General features: G+C 35.4%; 1 non-coding gene across 1 annotated transcript; it reads right to left on the reverse strand.

Annotated features, from left to right (window-relative positions):
- Positions 1–2,179: 2,179 nt before the first annotated feature.
- Positions 2,180–2,251, reverse strand: TRNAS-GGA. Its single transcript has one exon. It is a non-coding gene; the product is annotated as a tRNA-Ser (tRNA).
- Between the last annotated feature and the right edge of the window lie 9,480 nt (positions 2,252–11,731).

Raw genomic sequence — 11,731 nt, forward strand, 5'->3', positions numbered from 1 at the left:
CTTATGTTTACCTGTAGCCATGGAATCATCTAGAAATGATCTCTGATGGATATGAGTTTTTTTGAAAATATGGTTCTGTGTATAAGCTGAAAGTGTTAAAATCGCCTGAATACTTCTTTTCCCAGGGTGCTTCACCATCTCCAGTTTTCTGTACTTTAAGTCACCTCCTTCAATAGTTGATTACACTTACTTTAATTATTCTGTCTGAATATATGGATTTTCTCATGGGTAAGAAATATAGAGATGAATGGAATCACAAAAACTGCTTCCTGATTTGAGGGGCAATGAAAGAACATTTTATTACTTTTCTGTCTTTGTTTATTTATCTTTTGCATGCTTGCTTGCTCCTTCCTCCTAAGATGATGGACATGAAGATCAAGTGCACCTAAAATACCCATTGCATTGAATATAAAATACATCTACATGAATAGATGGAGATTATATGAGTAACTCACCTAGGGATAACAAGAGTAACTTGTCACAGAATTGTTTTTCATTTCTATATTTGGAACCTAATAAGTTGGAACCACACTTTACCAATTTTGACTGATCAGGACTATCTCCTCAGGTATCTAAAAGCATCCAGAGCTATTTAGGAACTTTAGGATACATGTTATTTTTTTTCTGGATATCCCACTAAAATTCACTCAAATTAGTGGAAACAGGAAGAGCTTCTCTCTGACAAAAATACCTTAGTTATCTAACATGCCCCCAAACTAAATCCATTGTTTTAATTTTATTTTTACTGTAAAGTAAAATTAAAAATAAATAAATTAATTAATTTAAAAAAAAAAGAAAGGAAAAAAAATAATAAAGTGACCAGGGCTGGAGGCATTTACAGCAACATTATAATATATGGTGGAATACTAATGACCCCAAGTCGACCAAGAGTGGGTCAGAAGAGGGCTGGACATGCTGGGGGGGTGTGGATCCTTGGAGGACATTTTTGAGGAGCACTGTTCGATGACTTAAGAAGAACCAAAGATTATTAGAATTCTTTAATCTTCTTGTAAATAGATTCATCACACTTTCTACACCAAGCTTGGGTCATAAGTCTCCACTCAGCCTCCATCTGCAGATTTTGCACACCATACACAACTATGGTATAAAAAGGGATCTGTGAAAATCTAATGGACTGGTCAAATGAAGATCCCACACTTACACTTGGAGACTGAACTAAATATGGAGAAGTATCCTCTGGCTCAAAAGGTAGAGCCCAGATTTCCCTGTTAGAGGTAAGAAATCAAGTACCTATAGGTGACAGGTGCTTAGAACACATAGATTTGGTTTTGAGTACTGATCCTTTCTCTGATCGGGAGTAGCTGGATAATGTTGAGAAATATATTGAGGAAATACACATATCTATATATATTTGTCTATCTGTATCAATGTTTATCTATATATAACATGCACATACAACATGCATATAATGTAGACCACATGCAAGTACAGGGAGAATGTAGAAAAAGTGCTTAGAATGGTGTTTAGAAATTATCAGGTAATTAGAAGCTGCTATAATTCTAGCAATACTTTTTGAGAGCAAAATATGCATTTGGTCCACTGGCAACATTTTACCCTTTGATTTGCCGTGTTATACACAAGTCTAAACTTCTGTTCCAAAAATCTTTAATTTTTCTCAGAAAATATTGCTATTAGAAATAATTATAAAAATGTATCTCTCCTCAGATATTCATACTGTTTTTCTATTCTACAATATTACTTACCATTGATTTTCAAAGAAGTTTGATCAAGAGGAAAGCACACATAAATCCAGCACTTAATATACAGATTTTGAGATCTGCTTATCTAGGAAATATTTTCTTATTATCTTGTTTTTTCCTGCCTGGTTCTGGAGTAGACAAGGTCTGGACACTTAAAAGTGAAAAAAAAAGCTCTTAGTTGACTTAAATCATATTAATATAGATCTGAAACAATGGTGCCAGACAGTAGCAACTGATCTCATCACTCAGAACATCTGAAGAAGACACAGCAATTTCAATCTCTGTTTTGAGACACATAGCATATTCTATATACTCTATTGAGGCCTTGAAGTGAAGTTGCTCAGTCATGTCTGACTCTTTGCGACCCCATGGACTGTAGCCTACCAGGCTCCCCCCTCCATGAGATTCTCCAGGCAAGAGTACTGGAGTGGGTTGCCATTTTCCTTCTCCAGGGGATCTTCCCAAGCCAGGGATCGAACCCGGGTCTCCCACATTCCAGGTGGATGCTTTAACCTCTAAGCCACCAGGGAAGCACCCAACCTGGTCAAGGGAAAGTAAAATCATAAATGAATGAATACTTGAAATAAGCTAAATAATATCATCAGCAACTATATAGAAGAAATTAATTACAGAGGGAAAAAGATGAAAGGAAAAAAAGTATAGGATTTCACAACAGTTAAAATAAGTGAAGAAAACTACACACAAGAAATATATAGTGCTTATGCTTTCATCATTTAAACATGCTTTAAACATCATTTAAACATAATTTAATAGAAAACACATTGGAATGATCTCCAGATTAACATGTGCTCTACTAAAAGATACCAGAACCTGTTTTAATCATCTTTATTTTTTTCTGTGGAAATATTATAATAAAAATATGAAAAGTTGCATCTAAATAACATGGATTTGGTTAAACTGGAATTCTGGTTTTCTCTGTGTTATAATGATTATATTGATGTCAATTACACCTAGGGTCCAGGGTAGTCTTGTGGGAAGAAAATTAGAGGAATCCTCCAGTTACCATGGAGGAATGAGAGATCCTATGTATATTCTATTCTCATTTCACTTAAAAATTCTCCTTGACACATATATATATATATATATATATATATATATACTTTATATGCTTTATATATATATATATGCTTTATTCTACTGGGGTTGTTCCATCCTAGGGAGACTAAAAGACGGTTAGTCATCTAGGAGTTCAAAAATGGGGGAAGTGCTAGTTGGTAAATAGTTGTGTGAACAGTTCAGTTTCATCTAACAGCAAGCTACAGATGAGGTCTGCCCCTGTTTCGGAGAATAAAATGAGTGCTGGCCATGAAGCCCTTCATTTCCCAAGATATAAGAATGGGGAAAAGTTCATGTTGAGGTTTGACAGAAAAAAGCAAAATTCTATAAAACAATTATCCTTCAATAAAAAATAAATTAATTAAAAATAGGGAGAAGTTATTTGAATAAAGTGTGTCTCTACAGGAAACTGGGAATAAAATAGTTATTTTAATAATATTTCTGAGTTTAAGGAGTTATCCCCTTAGTTTTATGTCATAGAGATGAATATGAACCAAATAAAAATATTAACTGTTAATAATGGAGTAATAGAAGATATCATCTTTGAGGTTGTACCTATATTGCTAAGGACTGTACTAAATGCCAGACTATCTAAAATATTCTTTACAGTGGGGTAGGGTATACAGTGGTCTTCCCTAGAGGCTTAGTGATAAAAAATCTACCTATAATGCAGGAGATGGCTTGCAATGCAGGAGACTCAGGTTTGATCCCTGGGTCAGGAATATGCCCTGGAGAAGGAAATGACCACCCACTCCAGTATACTTGCCTGGGAAATTCCATGGACAGAGAAGCCCGGTGGGCTGCCATTCATACGGACACAAAAGAGTCAGACATGACTTGGTGACTAAACAACAAGAGGATATACATACATATTTAATATATAATATATAAACTTTAAAAATATAAATGTGGATACTCAGAATTTAAGTAACTTCTCCAAATTTTTAGAGCTCCTCTAAAGTTTTTTATACAGTACAAAGTATCTCAATAAGCAGGTTAGAGCCAAGGCTAATTTTTCTTATGTAAAACTTTCCCAAAATGAGGGAGAGGGAGGAAAGAGAAAATCATCTTTGTGATTTTATATAGGATCAATTTAATTTGGATTCATAGTACTTAGACCATGGTGAAAATACAATAAATGTCAAATATATGTTAGTGCTATTAGTAGATGTGTTACAGAGGTTTATCACAAGGTAATTCATAGAAGGTTATGTTACTATGCAATTAAAACTATATCTGGCACAGTAGAATGAAAAATACAACATTTGATCCATAAATGTATTGCTGCCCAAACCTAACAAATCTAGTATCTTCAACAGAAGAAAGAATGAGACTGTTTCCAATCTCCAATCCTGACTTAAAAGCAGACACTATGATCCATATTGATAACAAGCCTTTGCTGTCTAAAAATTGCATACTGTTCTTTTAATAATTAGAACCTATTATTTGAGATCAAGTTAGATAAAATAATCCCAAGAAAATGACTGCTTACCGAGAAGAAAATGTTGATAATAGCCCCTTTGGTTTTTGGAAGCAAGAGCCCCCCTGCATGTGTGTCACTAAAAGTACAAGACAAAGAAGCTTGATGGAAATTCTGGCTTTCTCATACCTCTTTCTGTTCAGAAAATATATAAGAAGGTAGAATTTTCCATTTCAGGCAGGAGATAGAGATATTACAGTATTCTGTAGAAGACAGAATTTCCTCAGAGGCTACAAACCAACCTGCTGTCTTCATACAGAAAACTAACTCCACCAGAGACCCTTATTCCCTGTCCTTGGACAAATGCCACTCTCTAGACATGGGCCCTCCCCATTTCAACAAATAAAATTAGAAAATAAAGGAAATTAAAAATAAAAAAACAAAAGCATAACCACCTCATTGCTGCTGCTGCTGCTGCTAAGTCGCTTCAGTCGTGTTTGACTCTGTGCGACCTCATGGGTTGCAGCCCACCAGGCTCCCCCATCCCTGAGATTCTCTAGGCAAGAATACTGCAGTGGCTTGCCATTTCCTTCTCCAATGCATGAAAGTGAAAAGTCAAAGTGAAGTCGCTCAGTCGTGTCCATTAACTCATTAAAATAAATGTTCATTGTCATGAAAACTCAGTGGCTGAGATCACTTCTGAATTTTCTGTTTAAGCTACAGGAGTAAGAATGGAAAAATAATGTTATTTTTTAAATGCTTGGAATCTTTAGTTGCTGCTGCTACGTCGCTTCAGTCATGTCCGACTCTGTGCGACCCCATAGATGGCAGCCCACCAGGCTCCCCCATCCCTGGGATTCTCTAGGCAAGAATACTGGAGTGGCTTGCCATTTCCTTCTCCAATGCATGAAAGTGAAAAGTCAAAGTGAAGTCGCTCAGTCATGTCCATTAACTTATTAAAATAAATGTTCATTGTCAAGAAAACTCAGTGGCTGAGATCATTTCTGAATTTTCTGTTTAAGTTATAGGAGTACGAATAGAAAAATAATGTTAGTTTTTAAACGCTTGGAATCTTTAGTAGATATTTTTTAAATGCTTTTTACTTACTTTGCTTGTCTTTGTTAAACAACATCTTTTTAGGAACATAGGTTAATACGGATAAGATAAAGATCAGTTAGAATTACACAAGAGGTGGGGGTGGTGTTGAATTGATCTTAACTATTCGATGATCCTAGGGAAAATTTTCCCATGCTAAATTTTAGCCTATACTCTCTCTCTCTCTCTCTGTTTGTGTGTCTGTGTGTGTTCTATCAAGGTATTATGAAGTGAAGTGAGGTGAATTGAAGTCGCTCAGTCGTGTCCAACTCTTTGCGACCCCATGGACTGTAGCCTGCCAGGCTTCTCTGTCCATGGGATTCTCCAGGCAAGAATACTGGAGTGGGTTGCCATTTCCTTCTCCAAGGCATCTTCCCAACCCAGGGATCGAACCCAGGTCTCCTGCATTGCAGGCAGACGCTTTAACCGCTGAGCCTATACAAATACAATTAACACTCATGAATTATACAGGTTGGTGGCTTTTGTAAAATGTTTATGCTAAAGTAATCACCACTTCAATCAAGATAATGAACAGTTCTATCACTCCAGAAAATGCACTTATTCCTTCTCACTCCCACCCTTCAATCCAGGAAGTTACTAATCAGACTTTGCTCAACATTAATTTTGCCTATTCTGAAATCTCATATAAATGGAATCATACACTATGGACTCTTTTGTGTGTAATCTCTTTTGTTCAGCATAGTATTTGTGAGATTAACCCAATGAGTAGCTTGTTCCTTATTATTAATATATGCTTTCATTTTTCTTGGGTAAATACCTTGGAGAAAAAATGCTAAATGTATATTTCTTTATAGGAACCTACCGAAAATGTTTTCAAAATTGGTTATACCATTTATACTCTCACCACAGTATACAAGGTTCCAGTTGTAACATATTATTGAATAGAATTTTGTTATTTAGTGCTCCTTTCATTTTGGCCATTTTAGTAGGTGTGAAATTGTGTGTTGTGATTTTGCATTTCTTGAATGACTAATGCTATTAAGCATCTTTCAATGCTTATTATTTGCCACTTGTGTATTTCTTAAGTGAAGTGTCTAAGACTTTTGCTCATTTTTAGATTAGTTTATGCTTTTTTTTTCTGTTACTGAGTTATATGATTTTTTCTACATTTTGAGTTTAAGTCTTTTTTCAGGTAAATGTGCTAAGAAGTTGTCATTGAGTCCTTAGTTTTTAATCTCCAGATAGTTTATTTTAAAAGGTAGTTTTTGGAGAGTAGAGCTGAAGCTTTAGACTAAAGTGAGGCAATACAGTCTCTTGTTACATGGGTTTGAAAGGAGGAAGTCAACAGTACCCTGTGTTAGCAGCATCTGGGAACATCTATCAGGAGATAACATGTGTAGACAACAAAGAACAAACTCACAGTTTGGCCTCCACATAGAAAATGATTATTCCTGAATCTCTCCTGAGACAAAGGACAGGAGATTTTTTTTTTAAGTGCAAGCTTTTTACTTTTGATCAAGCTGTACTTAAACATTTTTCTATGTTTCATCTTTTTATATTTCATATTAGATATTCTTGTCTAATCAAGAATTTTTCTCCTCTGTTTTCCTCTAGAGATTTTGTTGTTTTAGTTCTAAGATTTATTTACGTGAGTTAATGTTTATGGATGATGTGAGTTAGTGGGTTAAAAATATTTTTTAATATATGGATATTCAGTTTTTCCATCATGATTTGTTGAAAATAATATTATTTCCCATTGAATTATTTTGGCTACTAATTGAAAATTACTGACAATGCATTTTGTTGTTGTTCATTCACTAAGTCATGTCCTACTCTTTGCGACCCCATGGACTGCCGCGCATCAGGCTCCAGTTTCCTCTACTATTTCCTGGAGTCTGCTCAAATTCATATCCACTGAGTTGGTGAATCTTTCTCAGCATCAGAGTCTTTTCCAATAAGTCAGCGTATGGATATCTATTTCTGTGCTCTTTATTCCATTTCAATGATCTATGTACAAGTCCTTATTTCAATATCATTCTATGTTGACCATTAAAGCTTTAGAATAAGTCTTCAAGTTGGATAGTGTCCGTCTTTGCTTGTTTGTCTCAAAGTTGTTTTGATTACTTGAAGTACTTTGTATTATGTGCATACATGTTAACTCACTTCAGCTGTGTCCAGCTCTTTGTGACCCTATGGACTATTGCCTGCCAGTTTCCTCTGCCCATGGGATTCTCCCGGCAAGAACACTGGAGTGGGTTGCCATGCCCTACTCCAGGGGATCTTTCTGACCCAGGGATTGATCCTGCATCCCCTGTGTCTCCTATAGAGCAGGAAGATTCTATACCACTGACCCACCAGGGAAGCCTACTTTGTAATGTATTTACATATGAATTTTAATTGACTTGTCAATTGCTACAAAAAAAAAAAATCCTCTGTGATGTCAGCTGTGACTGAGTTGACTCTATAGATCAATGCTGAGCAGATTTGCATCTTTATGATATTAAGTCCTTTACCGTCAATATGGCATAACTTAACATTTACTTATATTTTATTTTTTTAAGTAATGGTTTATAGTTTTTCATTGTACTAGTCTTGTACATATTTTGTTAAATGTATCCTTGTTTCATGTTCTGATGATTTTGAGTGGTGTTTTAAAATTTTATTTTCTCATTGATCATTGCTAGTGTATAAATATAAACTTTATTTTTGTATATCCTGTCAAATGCATCTAAAGATAAACTGTTCTAATAAATTTCTTAGAGTTTTCCATGTAGACTATTGTGTGTCATATAAAATGTAAAGAGGGAGTTTTACTTCTCTTTCCAATCATTAAAACTTTACTAGTAACGATAATAATTTTTGCTTTCTTAAATGATGATGGAGATTATATTCTTGATGATGTTGATGGCTGCCTTATTGTACAGTTGCTGCTTCCAGAGAAGTAGTGAGTAGAAGTGGTAAGACAGGCTATCTTTATCTTGTCATCAGTTCAGTTCAGTTCAATTCAGTCGCTCAGTCATATCTGACTCTTTGCGAGCCTATGAATTGCAGCATGCCAGGCCTCCCTGTCCATCACCAACTCCGAGTTCACTCAAACTCACGTCCATCGAGTCAGTGATGCCATCCAGCCATCTCATCCTCTGTCATCCCCTTCTCCTCCTGCTCCCAATCCCTCCCAGAATCAGAGTCTTTTCCAGTGAGTCAACTCTTCGCATGAGGTGGTGAGAATACTGGGGTTTCAGCTTTAGCATCATTGCTTCCAAAGAAATCCCAGGGCTGACCTCCTTCAGAATGGACTGGTTGGATCTCCTTGCAGTCCAAGGGACTCTCAAGAGTCTTCTCCGACACCACAGTTCAAAAGCATCAATTCTTCTGCTCTCAGCCTTCTTCACAGTCCAACTCTCACATCCATACATGACCACTGGAAAAAACATAGCCTTGACTAGACGGACCTTTGTTGGCAAAGTAATGTCTCTGCTTTTGAATATGCTATCTAGGTTGGTCATAACTTTTCTTCCAAGGAGTAAGCGTCTTTTAATTTCATGGCTGCAATCACCATCTGCAGTGATTTTGGAGCCCCCCAAAATAAAGTCTGACACTGTTTCCACTGTTTCCCCATCTATTTCCCATGAAGTGATGGGACTGGATGCCATGATCTTCATTTTCTGAACGTTGAGCTTTAAGCCAACTTTTTCACTCTCCTTTTTCACTTTCATCAAGAGGCTCTTTAGTTCCTCTGCACTTTCTGCCATAAGGGTGGTATCATCTGCATATCTGAGGTTATTGATATTTCTCCTGGCAATCTTGATTCCAGCTTGTGCTTCTTCCAGCCCAGTGTTTCTCATGATGCACTCTGCATATAAGTTAAATAAGCAGGGTGACAATATACAGCCTTGACATATTCCTTTTCCTATTTGGAACCAGTCTGTTGTTCCATGTCCAGTTCTACCCGTTGCTTCCTGATCTGCACATAGGTTTCTCAAGAGGCAGGTCAGGTGGTCTGGAATTCCCCTCTTTTTCAGAATTTTCCACAGTTTATTGTGATCCACACAGTCAAAGACTTTGGCATAGTCGATAAAGCAGAAATAGATGTTTTTCTGGAACTCTCTTGCTTTTTCGATGATCTAGCAGATGTTGGCAATTTGATCTCTGGTTCCTCTGCCTTTTCTAAAACCAGCTTGAACATCAGGAAGTTCACGGTTCACGTATTGCTGAAGCCTGGCTTGGAGAATTTTGAGCATTACATTACTAGCGTGTGAAATGAGTACAATTGTGCGGTAGTTTGAGCATTCTTTGACACTGCCTTTATCTTGTCATAGGGGTAAATAAACTTTTTTGGTTATCAATAATGGTGTTAGGTGTAGATTCATTTTTAATGAAACTTTTTCAGATTCAGCAAATTTCTTTTTATTCCTAATTTGCTGATTATTTTGAGAATGTATATACATTGAATTTTATCAAATATTATCAATACTTTTTTTTCCCCTATTTCTATTAAGATGACCATATATTCCTCCTTTATTCTGAGGCTGGAGTATAGGCTGACTTTTAGATATTGAACCAAATTACATATATTTGAGTTGCTGATGTTTTGTACAGGATATTTGTGTCTAAACTCTTAAGAGATATTACTCTGTAATTTTTTATTTTTTATTTGTCACTCTCAGATTTTGTGTGTAAGGGTAATAATGCTGATCTCACAAAATGAGTTGGGCAATGTCCATTCCTCCTCTACTTTCTGGAAAAGTTTGCGTAAAATTGGTACTTCTTTCTCCTTCTTTGATCATGTTAATAATCATGCAGACTTCTTTGTGGGTGATTTTGTTCATAGAACTTTGATTTATTTAATATGTTTATGACATTTTTATCCTCTGTTCTTTCTGCAGTTTTGGTAATTTGTTTTATGAAATTTCTTCCTTTACATACCTTGTAGAATTTGTTAGCATAAGGTGATTCATAGTATTTCTTCATTATCATTTCATGTCTGTTGAATCAGTACTAATATTTTCACTTGTATTCCTTATTTGGGTAATTTGCTCTCATTCTCTTTTTCTGCTACATGGTGTTTACTTCGATTGATATTTTCAAATATCTAGCCTTTGACATTCTTAGTTTTTATTATTAGTTGTTCCTTCTATTTTATTGGTTTTGGCTTTTTATTACATCTTGCATTTTATTTATTTTATTTTGGCTTCTTTAGGTGAAAAGATGAGTCAGTGTTTTAAAACATTTCTTCTTTTCTAATATTGTTTAAAGCTGTAATTTTCCCTCTGCTGCTGCTGCTGCTGCTAAGTTGCTTCAGTCATGTCTGACTCTGTGTGACCCCATAGACAGCAGCCCACCAGGCTCCGCTGTCCCTGGGATTCTCCAGGCAAGAACACTGGAGTGGGTTGCCATTTCCTTCTCCAATTTTCCCTGTAACTACTGGTAATTTTACCTCTAAGTATGTATAATTCATAGATTCCAATACATGTATTTTTTGTATTCATGTAGTCCATGATATTTTAAATTTTCGTTGCACATTCTTGTTTAATGAGTAATTTAGAAATGTGTATTTGCAAATACCTAAAGATTTTGAAAATATTTAAATGTATTGATTTATAATTTAAATTTTTACAAATCTTATAGGTTTCAAACTTTTGAATATATTGAGCCATACCACAGGCAAAAGTCTGCTTGGTTAAGCCTAAGATGTACTGTCCCTTTATCTAATCAAACTATTCAATTTGCATAGAAAAGAAGACAAATATATGATAAAATGGGTTTTGAAAAGTAAATAAATTAATTGTGACTATTATTTTATAAAAATATAAAGATAATTACTATTGATAATAAAATAAAAATCTGTAAACTATCTTCAAAGTTATAAAAAGGTAAATGGCAACCAAAGAGAACATATAACAGAACGTTCAAAATTAATGAGAAAAAATAAGTAAGATAGTCAAATATAAAACATAACATAGAGGCTTTCCTGGTGGCTCAGTGGTAAAGTATCCACCTGCCAGTGCAGGAGATAATGATATGAGCTCTAATCTGGGAATATCCCACATGCCCCAAAGCATTTAATCCCTTGCACCACAACTATTGAGCCTGTGCTCCAAGTCCAGGAGCCACAACTACTGAACCCACATGTTGCAGCTACTGAAGACCATGAGCCTAGAGCCTGTGCTTTGCAACAAGAGAAGCCACCACAATGAGAAGCCCAAGACTCACAGGGGGAGAGTAGCCCCTGCTTGTCGCATTAGAGAAAAGGCTACACAGCAACAAATACCCAGCGTGGGCAAAAATAAATAAATAAACAAATAAAATTATAAAAATAACATAAAACAATGAAAAATAAAATTTTAGTGGTATATCAATTATTATATTTATTTAAATAAAGATTTATTACTTAAAATCTCCTAGATTCCAAGACTTTAAAATTTCATAAATTTGTTTAACTCAAAGTTGCTTGTAA

This window comes from Oryx dammah, unplaced genomic scaffold (genome assembly GCF_014754425.2).
Source record: "Oryx dammah isolate SB20612 unplaced genomic scaffold, SCBI_Odam_1.1 HiC_scaffold_13, whole genome shotgun sequence".
NCBI lineage: Eukaryota > Metazoa > Chordata > Mammalia > Artiodactyla > Bovidae > Oryx > Oryx dammah.